Genomic DNA, 19,694 nt, shown 5'->3' with positions numbered 1-19,694 from the left:
GCTCATGACTCATGAGACCTATGTAACCTAGGCTCTGATACCAACTTGTCACGACTCTAAACCCAGACCTGGTCATGATGGTGCCTCTCATGAAGACAAGGCCAGCCAACTCAACTCCCAATTCATATTAACAATTATAATAACACAATTTAAGTCATTAACATGCTAATAATCCCAAAATATAAGTGAAATAACACAATTTGTGGAAAACAACCAACACAGCCCGACATCGGGGTATCACCAGTCATGAGCATCTAACATAAGTCTCGAAATATGGAAAAAGGACTACACAGTCTATTACAAAATCCAGTACTAGGGAAAAGAAACAATGATAAGAGGGAGAAATACTGGGCTGCGAATGCCGAGCAGCTACCTAGTGGACTCCGAAAAATCTGCTGGAAGCTATCAACCCTCGTTAGCAGTACCTGAAGCGCCTGAATTTGTACACAGGGTGCAGGGAGTAAAGTGAGTACTCCAACTCAGTGAGTAATAACAATAAATGAAGACTGAGCGATAAGAAATCACGTAAAACACAACAATATGCTATAGAGAAGTAGAGTAAAACCAGTAAAGTACAATAAAGCAGTGAAACCTTATAAAACACATTTGCAACAATTAAACAAGTAAATGACAGGCAGCTAGAAAAGATAAACACATAAGAACCGCCCCTCGGGCACTATAACAACAGAATCAGCCCCTCGGGCAATAACAATAGAACAATACCATCACCTCGGGCTATATCTCATATCACAATGGGTACCCGCGCTCACTGAGGGTGTACAGACTCCGGGACGGTCCCCTTACGGCCCAAGCGCAATATCAAGCCATCTCGTGGCATAATCACTAGGCTCTCCTCCTCATATCAACAAGCCACCTCGTGGCGTACAAATCTCAGGCCCTCGGCCTCATAATCAAAATCAGTGTATCACCGCTGCGGCGTACAACCCAACCCAAAAGTATCCTCAAAACACAGGCTCTCGGCCTTACTCAGTCAGAATCTCATAAGCCACTCGGGCAACAGTAAAACACGATGCTCAGCCCAAAATATCATTTAATGTGTTTAAACAGAGTAAACATGGCTGAGTTAAAAAAACAGTAGAATATAGCATGACTGAGTACAAGTATAAAGTCAAAACAATGAGGAATATAGCAGTAAAAATACCCTAAGGGTCCAAATAGTTGGCACGAAGCTCAAATATGGCATTTAGCCCAAAACATGAATACATCAAGCAGTTTTCAATCAAATATGCGGTAAAACAGTCATTCGGGATGGACTAAGTCAAATCCTCAACGGTGTACAACCCCACGCTCGTCATATGCATGTGCGTCACCTCAACATAGCACAACGATGTGTAATTCGGGGTTTCATACCCTCAGGACAACATTTACAATTATTACTCACCTCAATCCGGCCCAAACTCTAGCTCGTGATGCCTTTGCCCCTCGAATCGGCCTCCGGATGCTCCAAATCTTGGCAAAATCAGTACATAACCATCAAAATATGCTAAGGGGACAAAGCCCACTCGAAAACAATTGAAAAACAACGCGAATCCCGAAATTAACCAAACCCGACCCCCGGGCCCACGTCTCAAAATTCGACTAATTTTACATCATTAGACTCCTTATCTCCCCACGAGTTCATACATATCAAAAGTTGCAAAATCCGACCACAAATGGTCCTTCAAATCCTTAATCAAAGGTCTAAGTTCCCAAGCCCTAGTTTCCTCCATATTTACCCCTTAATTTCCATAATTACAGCCCTAATTCGTGAAATAATACCATAGAAACGAGTTTTTATGGTCCAAAACCTTACCTCAATGAAGTCTCCTTGAATTCTCTCTTCAAAATCGCCCAAAACTCCAGAAATCGCGTTTAAAAATGGTGAAAACCTCTGAAAATCGCGAAGGAAGAATTATATACCTTCTGACCTAGGCTTTTTGCACATGCGGTCCAAATCCCGCTCCTGCGGTCTAGACCATCGCACCTGCGATTTTCACTTAAATGGCCAATACTGCATCTGCGATTAATATCTCGCACCTGCGCTACCGCGGGTGCGCCCTCTTCAGCGATTCTACGGTTCCAGCAGCTCGCCTACTTGGCCGAATCTGCGGCTACCTTCCGCTTCTGCGGGCATCGCACCTGCGGCCTCCTAGACGCAGGTGCGGTTATGATAGCAACAAAAATACTTCAGCTATCAAACTCCACTCCAAACCTTCCGTAACCATCCGAAATCACCCCGAGGCCCCCCGGGACCTCAACCAAAGGCACCAACAAGTCTTATACTACCATCCAAACTTATACCAATCTTCAAAACACCTCAAACAACATCAAATCAACCAAAAGACATCGAATTCATGCCTAATGTTCTAAAATCTTCTGAATTACGCTTTCGATCAAAAGGTCTACCAAACCACATCCGAAGGACCTGAAATTTTGCACACACATCCCAAATGAAACAACGGTCCTACTGCAACTCCCGGAATTCTATTCGGACCCCTATATCAAAATCTCACCTATCAACCGGAAAATGCCAAAATTCCACTTTCGCCAGTTCAAGCCTAAATCTACTACGGACCTCCAAAACACATTCCGATCATGCTCCTAAGTCTCAAATCACCCCGAAGCTATCCGAACCATCGGAACTCACATCCGAGCCCTCTAACACATAAGTCAACATTCGGTTGACTTTTCCAACTTAAGCTTCCTCAAAAGAGTCTAAGTGTCTCAGACCTTACCAAGACCTTTCCGAACCCAAGGCAACTAACCCGATCGTACATAGAACCGATAAACAAAGCAATAAGAAGAATAAATGGGGGAAACAGAGCGGTAACTCATGAAACGACCGGCCGGGTCGTTACATTGGGATACTTGGAAAAGCTTGCTAAGTTACTATAATATATATTCAGTTCTATATGCTCTTTTCCGAGAAGATGTCCAAATATCCATCTTTTAGTACCAAAGTAATAAGGTGTTGATTATTTAATATTGTCTAATATAACTATTCTATTTTATAACTACCGTTGTGCTAATTTTGTATTCGGAGGAAGCAAAATAATTTGCAGCGAATAGTTATAAATAAAATAGTCATTGGACAAATAAATATAATCTCAGCTACTTACAAGTGTCTTTAGTCTTACTTATTTCAATCTTTACCCGGAAAAGAAAATGATTTGATTAAGTTTATTGATATAACGAGAACTAATCGAAAGAGGTTTTTGTTATTATTGGTACAACTCAGGAAAGAAAATATTTCTGTTCTTATCATCACTAATTGTAAATTATTTAATTACACTAATCGAAAGAGGTATTTTTAGACAGTTACTTTAAAGTGAGAAAAATATAATTGTATTAGGAATAAGCAATTATACTTCCGAGAAATAAGTATTAGAGCTTGAATCGTATTATATTAATCTTATCAAGTGGCTTCAAGGATTCCCAACACTTTCTTATTATTTTTACTCAATTAGTTCTTTGCCGTTAAAAATCTTAAAACTTTCACTCACTCATAAATTCGATTCTCCTAAATAGTAATGAAGATAATCTAAATCCGTAGCATAGATGTTCCAATCTCTATGGGACGATATCTTAAACTGTATTATAATTTGACAAAGCACGAGCAAAAATTCCTATGCACATTGGCCACGTCATCTACTTATTAAAGTTTTGAAATCCAACACCAATTAACTGTAACGACCCGACCGGTCGTTTTACATGTTTGAACCCCGTTCCCCTAAATAAAGCCCCCCGTACTTGCTTTAACTAATTTATGACTTGCGGGGGCGATTGGTTCGGGAGTTGGAAGAGTTTTGAGTAAAAATATATACATTTGCTTCTTTAAGATTTTCTTAAAGGACCAAGTTTGACTTCGGTCAACATTTTGGGAAAACGGATCCGGATTGGTGATTTGACAATTTTTGAGGGTCCGTGGAAAAATATGGGACCTGGGCGTATGCCCGGAATCGAATTCCGAGGTCCCTAGCCCGAGTAATGAATTTTTATTTAAAATTGTTTAATTGAAGCTTTAAAGAACTAAAGAAACTAAGTAATCATTGATTCCCTTGGTATCGGGCTCGGATTTTGGTTCTGAAGCTTGGTACAGGTCCGTTATGTCGTTTAAGACTTGCCCGTAAAATTTGGTGCCAATCCGAGTAGTTTAAGGGCATTTTGACCCGTTAGAGGAGAATTAAGAACTTGAAGATTCAATAGTTTGATTCCTTTGGTTTTAGGGGGTGATTCCAAGATTCAGCATTATTTTGGGATTTCCGAGGGTTCGAGTAGGTCCGCCTCGTGATTTCAGACTTGTCGGTATGTTCGGGCGGGGCTCGGGAGCCCCGAGCGTCAAACGATTGAGGCTCGAGTGAAGTTAAAAAATTGAAGAAGAGCTGAAGTTGCTGCTTCTGTCATAACCGCATCTGCGGTTCTTGGACCGCAGATGCGGCCAGCCCATCGCAAAAGCGGAAAGGTCCAGGCCAAGGGGAAACCGCAGAAGCGGCCCAGAGACCGCAGAAGCGGTTCCGCTTAAGCGGCCCCCAGACCGCAGAAGCGGTCCAGCTCCTTAGGCCCAAATCCGCATAAGCTGCTCGAAATCCGCAGAAGCGGACCCGCAAAAGCGGGCACCTGACCGCAGAAGCGGTCCAGGCTTCTTGGGCCATCTCCGCAAAAGTGGGCCTGTTTCTGCAGAAGCGGCCATGGCACCGCAGAAGCGGAAATCGCTAGGGCAGAGAGTTCATTTAATTCGAACTCAAAGCCATTTATTTCATTCACAACTCCACACTTGGGCGATTTGGGTGCTTTTAAAGAGAGGATTTCCACATAGTATTGTAAGGTAAGTAATCTCCCTCCATTCTTAGTTTAATTACATGAACATTAGGTAGATTAAACACTAAAATTAAGTAAAAATCAAGGGTTAGAGCTAGACCTAGGGTTCTAGTAAAACTAAGATTCAAGCATGTAAATTGCTATGTAATGAACTAGAAATGATATATTAATGATCCTTAGGTTGTAGAGAACAATTTTCTTCGAGAAATATCGGAATTCGGGCACGTGGGCCCGGGGTCGGAATTTAGGAAACTTGTGAAAAGGGTTGGGAAATGGCTTAAATAACTAGAATTTGGTTTTGTTAACTTATATTGACTAGTTCTTACTTCCTTTAACTAGTTTGTGATCGTTTGGCTCCGACTTGAGGGCTTGGACTTGTTTTTGATATTGGGAGTGCGCGTTGGAGCGAGGTGAGTCTCCTTTCTAACCTTGTAAGAGAGAATTGTCCCCATAGGTATAATAATTGAATTATTTGTCATTGTATTCGGGGGCTACGTACGTACTAGGTGACGAGAGTCCGTGCGTAGCAACTATTATGCTAAGTTCGGGTAGTTTAGGACCCATGAGCATGCTTTACGTGATACTCTAGTATAGTCGATTATCTGGGATTTAATGAACTCTTGCGATTAAGAAGAATGAGATTAGAAAATGACCCTTAACCTATTTGATCCTTAAAAGAAAATAATTGGCATTTCTATGTACGGCCACCCTCATATGCGTAGTGATTGTTGTTATTGCGTGGCAATGAGTTTATTTCTATTTGACCGCGTCGCACGGTTGATTCGCGAGCGGGGTAATAGATGCATCTATGGTTCGAGTCGTTCGACCCTCGGCAGTGCACAATTTACTATTTTTATGTTGGATCGGGTCGTACGTTCCTCGGTGATTATATGCGCATGACTTATGTGACCCTTTTATTGTGGGTTAGGCCTCATATTTACTTTCATGTATACATGGACACTTGTAATGACAACCTAAAGGAAGAATTGTTGTTTTGTACTTGCTAATTCCTGTAAACTGAGTTATTACTGCTTGTTATAAATTCTTCTCATTTTACTCGACCTTAGTAAGTATCAAGTCGACCTCTCGTCTCTACTTCTTCGAGATTAGACGGGATACTTACTGGGTACATATTGTTTATGTACTCATGCTATGCTTCTGTACTTAAATGTACAGGGTCTGAGGCAGGTGGATCTGGTTATCACTCTGGTGCGCATTCGTGAGCGGACTTGGGACTTCTACGGTGAGCTGCTTTCCTTCCATGTCGATCCGCAGCCAAAGAAGTCTTTCTTTTGTATTATTATTTTCTGTCTATTTGGATCCAGACAGTAGGGTAGTGTGATATTCTTTTGGATGTATATTCTACTAGTTGCCCGTAGCTTGTGACATCAGGTTCTGGCACACACTTTGGTAGACGATTATTTTGGGTTTGTGTAATTATATTATTACAGTATTGAGCTCTTCTGGTTTAAATTCCACATTGAGTGTTTATGTCGCTTATTCTAATTAAAAGCAGCATAAGTATTTTAGAAGTGTTCCCGCAATTGGCTTGCCTGACAAGGGTGTCAGGCGCCCTCATGACCTATTGTGAAAATGGATCGTGGCAACATGGTATCAGAGCACTAGGTTCACGTAGGTCTGACGAGTTATGGGCAAACCTGATAGAGTCTTGTTGATCGGTACGGAGACGTCTGTATTTATCTTCGAGAGGCTATAGAGTATTAGGAAAGACTACTCTTTATTCATTTCCTGTCGTGCAGTGCTTAGAGTACTAAATTTCCCTCTTCTATTCTCTCACAGATGGTGAGAACTCGTACCGCTGACGTTCCGGACCAGGGAGGAGCTGCTCCCCCCGTTGCTAGAGGCCGAGGTAGAGGCTGGGGGAGGGCACCGACCCATGGTAGGGGACGAGGGCGTCCCAGAGCCGTTCCAGTTGCACCACCGGCAGATCCTGTGGAGGACCCTATTATTGAGGAGTAGGGCGAGGTGCCCGCAGCTGAGCCTACCCCGGCGGATTTCATGACAGCACCGGGATTTCAGGAGGTCATGGGCCGCATGCTACGGTTCATGGACACTATGACTCAGGCTGGTTTATTTCCAGCAGACCTAGCTACTTCACAGGCAGGAGGGGGAGCCCAGACCCCTACTGCTCAGGCTCCAGGCCATGCAGCTGCAGTATATCAGACTCCGGGTGCACTACCCGCAGATGGGGCTCAGCCAGTTGCTGCAGTGGCACCCCAGCCCAGGCCAGCTGTGGATGGTGACCCACAGAAGTTATTAGACAGATGGACCAGGCTTCACCCTCCAGTCTTCGGGGGTGAGCGTCACGAGGATGCTCAGGACTTCATAGACAGGTGCGGGGACAGGTTGCACAATATGAGGATATTGGAGTCGCATAGGGTTGACTTCACTACGTTTCAGCTTGAGGGCAGGGCACGTAGATGGTGGCAGTCCTATGTACTTGGCAGGCCAGCAAGTCCTCCTCCCCTCACTTGGGGTCAGTTCACTCAGTTATTCCTGGATCGATACATTCCGCTCTCTGAGAGGGAAGAGCTACGGTATCAGTTTGAGCACCTAGAGCAGGGTCAGATGTCAGTGACCGATTATGAGGCAAGGTTCTCTGAGTTGTCTCGCCATGCACTTATGATACTTCCCACAGAGGCAGAGAGAGTGCGGAGATTTGTTGCGGGGTTACATCCCACCATCCGGTCTGGTATGGCTCGAGAGGTATAGATGGGTACAGGGTACCAGCTGGTGGTTGAGATTGCTCGCAGGATTGAGGGTTATCGTTTGAGGGGTAGAGACCAGATACAGCAGGATAAGAGGGACAGATTTTCAGGAGAGTTCAGAGGTGCCCCAGCCGGGGGTAGAGGCCACTTCGGGAGGGGTCAGCCCAGCAGGCCCTCACACTCAGCACCCCCACCCCCTCCCCGAGGTACCCCAGCGAGGCCTTATTTCAATGCGATGCCGGAGGGTTCTTACTATCCACCAGCTACTCAGGGTTCCTCCAGCGGGTATTTCGGATATCAGGATTCTTCTAGTGCTCCTTTCAGCGCCATGCCAAAGAGTTCCTATCGTCCACCAGCTATCCAGGGTTCTTCCAGTGGGTATTCGGGTCAGCAGACTCAAACTTCAGGGCAGTAGGCTATGGTGCCTAGAGCATGCTACAAGTGTGGAGATCCGGGTCACCTGAAGAGGATTGCCCCAGACTTCGGGGTAAGGCAGTACAGCAGGGTCAGCAGCCCCAGACTTCGGCACCAGCTGCCCAGCCACCTAGAGGTGGAGGGCAGACGGGTAAAGGCCGTCCTAGAGGTGGAGGCCAGATAGGGAAAGGTCAGCCAGCTACTCCCCAGACAGGTAGAGGCCAGGCAGTCGGCGCTCCAGCTAGATTCTATGCTCTTCCAGCCAGGCCAGATGCATTGGCCTTAGGTGCCGTCATCACAGGTATTATTTCCGTTGGTGGTAGGGATGCTTCGGTATTATTTGATCCAGGGTCTACTTATTCATATGTATCGTCTCTGTTCGCTCGCTTTCTGGTTGTTTATCCTGAGCCTTTGGGTGTTCCTGTTCATGTGTCCATTCCTGTGGGTGATTCTGTGATTGTGGATCAGATTTACCGGTCCTGTATGGTCACTTTCTATGTTTTCGAGACTAGAGCAGAACTTCTGTTGTTGAACATGATCGATTTTGAGGTCATCTAGGGCATGGATTGGCTATCTCCATATCACGTCTTTGACGACCCGACCCGTCGTCTCATGAGAACCGCTCTGTTTCCCCTATTTCCTGCATCGTTATGCTTCATTATCAGTGTCTTGTATGAACGAGTTGAATTGGGTTGATTTTTGGAAGGAAAAGAGACACTTAGTCTCTTTAAGGAAGGCTTGTTTTGGAAAAGTCAACTGGATGTTGACCTATGAGTTAGAGGGATCGGATGTGGATTCCAACGATTCGGTTAGCTTCGGGGGATGATTTGTGACTTAGGAGTGTGATCGGAAGTGATTTTGGAGGTCCGGTGTAGAATTAGGCTTGAATTGGCGAAGTTAGTATTTTGGCGAATTCCGGTTGATAGGTGAGATTTCCGAGGGTCGGAATGGAATTTCGAGAGTTTCTGTAGCTTCGTTAGGTGATTTGGGATGTGTGTGCAAAATTTCAGGTTATTCGGAGGTGATTTGGTGTTTTGATGTTAGTTTTGGTGTTTTGAGAGTGCAACTAAGTTTAAATGATCATATGTGACGTGTTAGTATGTTCGTATGCGGTCCTGAGGAGCTCGGGTGAGTTTCGGATAGGTTTGGGCTGCGTTGTGCTCGTTTTTCTTATGCTTTGACGTCGTTTCTTCAAGCATAAATGATATCATATTGAACAAATAAGCTCCGATTACTATTTTGAATGAAGCATTAGATCCGTATCGTAATTACGGACCCGTAGCAAAAAGAATCGTCGAATTTGGACATCGTATGAGGATTTTATGGCCATTTTACCAAGGTTGCTCAGACTTTTAGGTTAATGATGAAATTGCCCCTGACGGCGTATTAAAAACTTGCACTATTTGCAAATCTTAAAACCTACATATCTCCTTTATTATAAGGTCAAATTGAGTGATTCAAAAGCCTAAATTCATTAGAATTTCACAAGGAATCCATTGGGAGAAGTAAAACGCGTGAACAATATACCTATAATGAGCAGGTCGAGTTTTCTTCCAATTTTTGAACGGGAAGAAGCTTCCGAGGTAATTTTTAAGAGAGAAAATTAGTGGGTATCACAGAGGTAAGTGATTTGATTATTAAAACTTATTTATGGGTAATTATAGACCACAATCCCAGCCTTTAATTCATGAAAAACAGTAGAAAAATAAGATTTTGGGGCCTGAGATTATGAGACCTTTAGGGGTCGATTTGAGGGGTCAAACAGACTCCGATTTTGGTGTTCTTTATATGTACGGAACGGGAGAAGATGAAGAACACTTTTCTGTAAAAATTTCTGAGTTTCGAGAAGTGGGCCCGGGGCTCGGGTTTTGTCAATTTCGGGATTATTGATGTTTTTCGATTATTTTCGATTGGGTATTGATCCTATAGCATAATGTGACGTATTCGTTGTGGTTTTGGTCAGATTCGACGCGCGAGGAGGTGAATTCGAAAGGCAAGGGCATAGCAAGCTAGAACTTTGGCCAGCTTGAGGTTAGTAATAAATGTAAATGCTGTGTTGAGGGTTTGAAATCCCGAATTTGCACAAGTAGTGCTATGTGAGGTGACTTGCACGCCGGATAACGGGCGTGGGGTAGAGCATCGTCGGGAATTGTGACTTGGTCCGTCCCGCTTAATAAAATTTCTACCTAATTGATTGTAGTTTTGTGATATCCTTATAAAAATGGATTAATTGTTATAATTGGGCTTCGTGCCAACTACTTGAATCCTTCAGGGATTGTTTTTACTGGTTTCTTACCGTATTTATAGATATTAAACTCAGTCCTGGTATTTAATACTGTGTTTGAAAACTCAACCATTTTTCTTAAATTAGAAACTGAATTAATATTTATAAATGAAGTTTGGGCTGAATACTTTTATACTATTATGTGATTTTTGGACTGAGTATGGGATCGGGCTGCACGCCGCAGTGGTATAATAATGATATTGATATGAGGCCAAGGGCCTGTTTGATGCCACGAGATGGCTTATTATTGCGCTTGGGCCGTAAGGGGCCCTCCCGGAGTCTGCACACCCCCAGTGAGCACCGTCGACGTTAAATAAATGGAGCGGGCTGCACGCCGCAGCGGGGTACTGGAGAGTACCGGTTTATGTGTTGCATTGCATATTAAATTGTCATTTATTCTTTATCTGTTGTAATATTACTATAATTGTCTTCGCTGTTTTACTGTAATTATAGCTTTACTTTGTGTTTATTTAGGAGTTCTTATTCTCAGACTGTATTTATATTTATTACTTTCTGGGTTGGAAGTACTCACAATACTCCCTGCACCTTGTGTGCAGATCCAGGTACACCACAGGTTGAGTGAGGATTTGTTTAGCCGAGCAGTAGTACCCGGGAGTATCGAGGTAGTTGCATGGCGTTCGCAGCCTTGATCTCTCCCATCTATCTTTATCCTTTTATTTCGCATTTTCCTAGACAGACTTGTGATAGGTGAATATTCTGTATTAGAGGCTCATGTTCGTGACACCAGATTCTGTGGGCTGATTAGTATTTTGTATTTTGGGGTTTTCGAATGTTAGAGATTCTTTTAGAAATCCCGCATTTAATTTGATACTTTAGTTGTGAATCTTTATTTATCCATTGAGGTTAAATCGGTTAAGGTTGTGTAAATGGTCGGGCTTGCCTAGCAGTGTGTTGGGCGCCATCACGACCGGGGTTGGGTCGCGACAACGCCGTCCTTGATTGCCATGCCAAGACTGTTTCACTAGCAATTCCAGGGTTGCCGAGATTGGAGTGGAAGGGGTCCACAGTTGACATGCCTAGCAGGGTTATCTCTTTCCTGAAGGCTCAGCACATGGTTGGAAAAGGGTGTTTGGCTCACTTAGCTTATGTTCGAGACACCACTGCAGAGTCCCCGACGATTGATTCAGTGCAGTAGTCCGAGAGTTCGCCGATGTATTTCCTTCTGATCTTCCCGGCATGCCTCCGGATCGTGATATTGATTTCTGCATTGATTTGGCCCCAAGCACTCAGCCCATATCTATTCCACCGTACTGTATGGCCCCTAAGGAGTTGAAGGAGTTGAAGGAGCAGCTAGAAGAGTTGTTAGCAAAGGGGTTTATCAGGCCCAGTGTGTTGTCTTGGGGCGCACCAGTGCTGTTTGTGAAAAAGAAGGATGGGACTATGCGGATGTGCATTGATTACCACCAGTTGAACAAAGTCACCATCAAGAACAAGTACTCGTTGCCTCGTATTGATGATTTGTTTGACCAGCTGCAGGGTGCTAGGGTGTTCTCTATGATTGAACTGAGGTCAGCGTATCATCAGCTGAAGATTCGGGACTCGGATGTCCCGAAGACTGCATTCCGGACTAGATATGGCCATTATGAGTTTCTAGTTATGTCCTTTGGCTTGACCAATGCGCCAACAGCATTTACGGATCTAATGAATAGGGTATTCAGGCCTTATATTGATTCCTTTGTTATCGTCTTCATTGACGACATCTTGATATACTCGTGTAGCCTGGGAGAGCACGAGCAGCATTTGAGAGTAGTGCTTCAGACCTTGCGAGAGCAGAAGCTGTATGCTAAGTTCTCCAAGTGTGAGTTTTTGGTTGAGTCAGTGGCATTCTTGGGGCATATTGTGTCTGGAGAGGGTATTAAGGTTGATCCCAAGAAGATTGAGGCAGTTCAGAGTTGGCCATATCCCACTTCAGTGACCGAGATCAGGAGTTTCCTAGGATTAGCAGGTTATTACCGGCGATTTGTGCAGGGCTTTCATCTATTTCATCACCCTTGACTAGACTGACCCGGAAGGGTGCCCCATTCATTTGGTCCGATGATTGCGAGGAGAGCTTCCAGAAGCTCAAGACAGCATTGACTACGGCACCAGTTCTTGTATTGCCTTCCGGTTCGGGGATGTATACTGTATATTGCGATGCCTCACGCGTTGGTTTGGGATGTGTGTTGATGCAGGAGGGGCGAGTTATTGCATATTCCTCGCGTCAGCTGAAGATTCACGAGAAAAATTACCCTGTGCATGATCTGGAGTTGGCAGTGATTGTTCATGCTCTTAAGATATGGAGGCACTATTTGTATGGGGTGCCTTGTGAGGTTTACACCGACCACCGCAGCTTACAGCATTTGTTCAAGCAGAGGGATCTCAATTTGAGGCAGCGCAGGTGGCTTGAGTTGCTGAAGGATTATGACATTACCATTCTTTATCATCCGGGCAAGGCGAATGTGGTCGCGGATGCCTTGAGCAGAAAGGCGGAGAGCATGGGTAGCTTGGCATTCATTCCAGCAGAGGAGAGACCCCTAGCTCTGGACATCCAGTCCTTGGCTAACAGGCTTGTGAGGTTGGACATTTCAGAGTCCAGCCGATTTCTAGCATGTGTGGTTGCTCAGTCCTCGTTATTGGGGGAGATTAAGGCCTGACAGTATGATGATCCACATTTGGCGGTCCTCAGAGAGACGGTACTTCAAGGAGGTGCCAAGGAGGTTTCTATGGGCGAGGATGGTGTTCTGCGACTCCAGGGTCGTCTATGTGTTCCTAATGTTGATGGTCTGAGGGAGAGGATCCTAGAGGAGGCGCACAATTCGCGGTATTCTATTCACCTGGGAGTCACGAAGATGTATCGTGATTTGAGGCAGCATTTCTGGTGGCGGGGGATGAAGAAGGACATAGTGAAGTATGTGACTAAGTGTTTGAATTGCCAGCAGGTCAAGTATGAACATCAGAGGCCAGGTGGCCTACTTTAGCAGATGCCCATACCAGAATGGAAGTGGGAACACATCACCGTGGACTTCGTAGTTGGGCTACCGCGGACTTTGCGGAAGGTTGACTCAGTGTGGGTCATTGTGGATAGATTGACCAAGTCGGCCCATTTCATTCCAGTGGAACCTACTTATACAGCAGAGAGGTATGCTCAGATCTATATTCGGGAGATAGTCCGATTGCATGGTGTGCCAGTGTCCATCATATCAGACAGAGGCCCTCAGTTCACTTCCCATTTCTGGAGAGCGTGCAGAGTGAGTTGGGGACTCGTGTAGAGCTTAGCACAGCATTCCATCCTCAGACCGACGGACAGTCGGAGTGGACGGTGCAGATTTTGGAGGATATGCTTAGATCATGTGCGATTTATTTTGGAGGGCAGTGGGATCGGTTCTTGCCCTTAGCGGAGTTTGCATACAATAACAGCTACCAGTCCAGCATAGAGATGGCCCCGTACGAGGCTTTATATGGTCGACGTTGTCGTTCTCCTATCGGGTGGTTTGAGCCTAGAGAGGCTAAATTACTTGGCACAGATTTGGTACAGGATGCCTTGGATAAGGTAAAGTTGATTCAGGAGAGGCTTCGCACAGCTCAGTCCAGGCAAAAGAGCTACGCGGACCAGAAGGCGCGGGATGTATCATTTATGGTTGGCGAGAAGGTTCTCTTGAAAGTCTCGCCCATGAAGGGCATTATGAGGTTCGGGAAGAAAGGCAAGTTAAGCCCAAGGTTTATTGGCCCCTTTGAGGTGTTGAGGCGAGCTGGGGAGGTTGTTTATGAGCTTGCTTTACCCCCTAGTTTATCGGGAGTTCACCCAGTTTTTCATGTTTCGATGCTTCGTAAGTATCATGCCGACCTATCCCACGTGTTAGACTTCAGCACCATTCAGTTAGATGAGAGTTTGGGCTATGAGGAGGAGCCAGTTGCTATTATTGACAGATAGGATCGCCAGCTGAGGTCCAAGAGAATTTCTGCGGTGAGAGTCCAGTGGAGGGGCCAACCGGTCGAGGAGGCGACCTGGGAGTCCGAGGAGGTCATGCGGAGCAGATATCCCCACTTATTCAGCAGTCCAGGTACTTTTCTATGTCCGTTCGAGAACGAACGTTTGTTTAAGAGGTGGAGAATGTAACGACCCGACCGGTCGTTTTACCTGTTTGAACCCCATTCCCCTAAATAAAGCCTCTCGTACTTGCTTTAACTAATTTACGACTTGCGGGGGCGATTGATTCGGGAGTTGGAAGAGTTTTGAGTAAAAATATGTCCATTTGCTTCTTTAAGATTTTCTTAAAGGACCAAGTTTGACTTCGGTCAACATTTTGGGAAAACGGACCCGGATTCGTGATTTGACAATTTCTAAGGGTCCGTGGAAAAATATGGGACCTGGGCGTATGTCCGGAATCGAATTCCGAGGTCCCTAGCCCGAGTAATGAATTTTTATTTAAAATTGTTTAATTGGAGCTTTAAAGAACTAAAGAAACTAAGTAATCATTGATTCCCTAGGTATCGGGCTCGGATTTTGGTTCTGAAGCTTAGAACAGGTCCGTAAAATTTGGTGTCAATCCGAGTAGTTTAAGGGCGTTTTAACCCGTTAGAGGAGAATTAAGAACTTGAAGATTCAATAGTTTGATTCCTTTGGTTTTAGGGGGTGATTCCAAGATTTAGCGTTGTTTTGGGAGTTTCGAGGGTTCGAGTAGGTCCGCCTCGTGATTTCAGACTTGTCGGTATGTTCGGGCGGGGCTCGGGAGCCCCGAGCGTCAAACGATCGAGGCTCGAGTGAAGTTAAAAAATTGAAGAAGAGCTGAAGTTGTTGCTTCTGTCATAACCGCATCTGCGGTTCTTGGACCGCAGATGCGGTCAGCCCATCGCAAAAGCAAAAAGGGCCAGGCCAAGGGGAAACCGCAGAAGCGTCCCAGAGACCGCAGAAGTGGTTCCGCTTAAGCGGCCCCCAGACCGCAGAAGTGGTCCAGCTCCTTAGGCCCAAATTCGCAGAAGCGGCTCGAAATCCGCAGAAGCGGACCCGCAAAAGCGGGCAGCTGACCGCAGAAGCGGTCCAGGCTTCTTGGGCCATCTCCGCAAAGGCGGGCCTGTTTCCGCAGAAGCGATTTCCGCAGAAGCGGTCATGGCACCGCAGAAGCGAAAATCGCTGGGGCAGGGAGTTCATTTAATTCGAACTCAAAGCCATTTATTTCATTCACAACTCCACACTTGGGCGATTTGGGTGCTTCCAAAGAGAGGATTTCCACATAGTATTGTAAGGTAAGTAATCTCCCTCCATTCTTAGTTTAATTACATGAACATTAGGTAGATTAAACACTAAAATTAAGTAAAAATCAAGGGTTAGAGCTAGACCTAGGGTTTTAGTAAAACTAAGATTCAAGCATGTAAATTGCTATGTAATGAACTAGAAATGATATATTATTGATCCTTAGGTTGTAGAGAACAATTTCCTTCGAGAAATATCGGAATCCGGGCATGTGGGCCCGGGGTCGGAATTTAGGAAACTTGTGAAAAGGGTTGGGAAATGGCTTAAATAGCTAGAATTTGGTTTTGTAAACTTTTATTGACTAGTTCTTACTTCCTTTAACTAGTTTGTGATCGTTTGGCTCCGACTTGAGGGCTTGGACTTGTTTTTGATATTGGGAGTGCGCATTGGAGCGAAGTGAGTCTCCTTTCTAACCTTGTAAGAGGATATTATCCCCATAGGTATAATAATTGAATTATTTGTCATTGTATTCGGGGGCTATGTACGTACTAGGTGACGAGAGTCCGTGCGTAGCGACTATTATGCTAAGTTCGGGTAGTTTAGGACCCATGAGCATGCTTTACGTGATACTCTAGTATAGTCGATTATCTGGGATTTAATGAACTCTTGTGATTAAGAAGAATGAGATTAGAAAATGACCCTTAACCTATTTGATCCTTAAAAGAAAATAATTGGCATTTCTATGTACGACCACCCTCATATGTGTAGTGAATGTTGTTATTGCGTGGCAATGAGTTTATTTCTATTTGACCTCGCACGGTTGATTCACGAGCGGGGTAATAGATGCATCTATGGTTCGAGCCGTTCGATCCTCGGCAGTGCACAATTTACTATTTTTATGTTGGATCGGGCCGTACGTTCCTCGGTGATTATATGCGCATGACTTATGTGACCCTTTTATTGTGGGTTAGGCCTCATATTTACTTTCATGTATACATGGACACTTGTAATGACAACCTAAAGGAAGAATTGTTGTTTTGTACTTGCTAATTCCTGTAAACTGAGTTATTACTGCTTGTTATAAATTCTTCTCATTTTACTCGACCTTAGTAAGTATCAAGTCGACCTCTCGTCTCTACTTCTTCGAGATTAGACGGGATACTTACTGGGTACATATTGTTTATGTACTCATGCTACGCTTCTGTACTTAAATGTACAGGGTCTGAGGCAGGTGGATCTGGTTATCACTCTGGTGCGCATTCGTGAGCGGACTTGGGACTTCTACGGTGAGCTGCTTTCCTTCCATGTCGATCCGCAGCCGAAGAAGTCTTTCTTTTGTATTATTATTTTCTGTCTATTTGGATCCAGACAGTAGGGTAGTGTGATATTCTTTTGGATATATATTCTACTAGTTGCCCGTAGCTTGTGACACCAGGTTCTGGCACACACTTTGGTAGACGATTATTTTGGGTTTGTGTAATTATATTATTACAGTATTGAGCTCTGGTTTAAATTCCACATTGAGTGTTTATGTCGCTTATTCTAATTAAAAGCAACATAAGTATTTTAGAAGTGTTTCCGCAATTGGCTTGCCTGACAAGGGTGTCAGGCGCCCTCATGACCTATTGTGAAAATGGGTCGTAACATTAACGGAGTCATATATATAATTATATATGAGATTTGTTCTGTTGGTATAAGGTTTTATTTTTAGTTATATATCAACATCAATTTTTACATAGTATAATGATGATATTAAATAGTTTATAGATTATAATGGTACTTTTAGTATATTAATAATATAGTAAAGCCTTCGGCCATTGTATATATTGTGTTGTAAATGTTAAAATAGTAGATAATTAAATATATACGTGGAATAAGTATATACATGATACTATAATAGTAGATTTTTATATTTGGTATAATATATGTATAAATAATACATGAAATATTTTATTTATACCATTCATATAAATATTCAAAGTACTTGAAATATTCAGAGAATATTTGAATGCTAATTTAAGGAACAAAAATTTAGGAGAGAGAGAGAGAGAGAGAGTTAAATGCTAAATCAATCAACTTAAATTTAGATAAATAAGGATAAAATTGATCCCGTAATTTGTGTTACTCATTAATTGTGCATATAATCTTTGTAATATGCTAGTATTGTAAATGAATCTGCCATATATGAAATAAATCAGAAATGATATAGCAACTAAAAGAAAGCTAAATCGAATCGGAATAGGATAAAGAACGCACGAAGGATCAGAGAGAAAGAGGACTCTAAAAGCGAAAATATTATTTATTTAAATACTTTTCAAAAGATGCTCCGTCATGTATTTTTCTCTATTTTAGCAGAGGGTAAACACATCAATTTAATTGGATCAATGACTATTTTACCATTGTAATTTAAAATTAATTAAGAAAAATTGGCATCCTATAACAACACATAACAGAAATTGGCTATTTTTTAGCCTTATATTAGGTTTGACAAAGATAGCCCCAAACAATTGGCATTATATAGCCAAATCATAAAAAAAACTTACTCTTTTTTATATTCTCTCTAAGAAAAACTACACGCTTATTTTGGTTTTCCTCCCCCTTTCTCTCCTTGTATTTCTTCTTCTATCTCTTCTCTTTTGCTCTCATATTTTAGCAAAAATTCTTGCAAATTATGCAAAGAAAAATCAGTGGGATGAAAAGGTAAGGTTGATCTCACATCAGAAAAAATCAGAAGCAAAAACTAAGAGAGAAAAAATATATTTCAACTTTATTTTTCTTCTCTCTTCTTTTTTTGGTTGGATTGAATGAGTGGGTGTAATTGAAATTGGTTGAAAATACCTAAACGAGGCTATATACAAAATTTGAGCAAGATTAGCAAAAACCAAGAGAGAAAAAATATATTTCAACTTTGTTTTTCTTCTCTCTTCCTTTTTTTTGGTTGGATTGAATGAGTAGATATGATTGAAATTGGTTGAAAATACCTTAACGCGGCTATATACAAAATTTGAGCAAGATTAGAATTAATTTAGACTAGTTTCAGGTAAATAATCAGACCTAAAAGTTCACCTACGACAGTGTATATCACGTTGTATATCGTGTACATCAGTGTATATTACGTTGTATATCGTGTACATCAGTGTATATCACACACAAGTTTTTAAGGACGTATGTGTATATCATTTTGTATATCGTGTATACAACACAATTTGTTTATGGACGCTCGTGTATATCACATTGTATATCGTATATATAACATAAATTTTCATGGATATACACAGATACACATAATGTACATGAGATTTCACTGATGCACATAGAGCTATACACGGGTTACAATAGAGGATAGACATGTGAAATCGTCTTGAACTTGAATTTTCAATTTGAAATGTGTTATACAAAGAAGGAAAATAACACTTTAATATTATTTTTTTGATATACACATTATTATTATGTTATACACTGTGCTATATACAAATAATATACTTATTAATTATTGATCAAAAAAGGAAAATAAATTTTTGATATAGCATGTTTAAGCAAGTTCTAAAATATAAAAATAATAAATATAATTGTGGGAGTAAATAATATTTTAGTATACAAAGAAAATTAATTTTTGATGTACACAAAGAAGAAAAATAAACTTATGATATTTATTTTGGTATACATATGTCCGATGTGCTATATACTGTGATATACAAATACAATATTTTTCTTGTGATATACATTGATATAAAGGCAGCAATAACTATATATATAATTTTATATTACTGATATACAAAGAATAATATTATTTATATACAAAGAATGAAAATAAAATTTTAATATACGTGTTGATATAGACAAAGAAAAAAAATTGTGATATACATTTATTGGCTATTTGATGCCAATATCTATAACTAGGGCTATTTTCTATCAATTACATGGGTATGTTGTTATACCATGCCAAAACATTAAACTCTAATAGCCGACCTAAAAGTAAAAATTGCACGGGGCGCCCTATTTAATCGCCCCCATTTAACCTATACCCATTTTTTTTAAAACATTTAACTTGTACCCACTTTTTAAATAACTTCAGCCCCCTTTCTCCTCCTCCTTCTCCTCCTTCGTTTTCTTCTTCTTCTTCTTCTTCTTCTTCTTCTTCTTCTTCTTCTTCTTCTTCTTCTTCTTCTTCTTTCTTCTGCTGCTGTTGGTGCTGCTATGGAACTTCAGTTCATGGGATGATTGCCATAAATATGGGCTATAAAATTAAAAAGTAGGG

This window comes from Nicotiana attenuata, unplaced genomic scaffold, assembly GCF_001879085.1.
Source record: "Nicotiana attenuata strain UT unplaced genomic scaffold, NIATTr2, whole genome shotgun sequence".
Classification (NCBI taxonomy): domain Eukaryota; kingdom Viridiplantae; phylum Streptophyta; class Magnoliopsida; order Solanales; family Solanaceae; genus Nicotiana; species Nicotiana attenuata.
Note: the sequence above shows the minus strand (reverse complement) of the source record.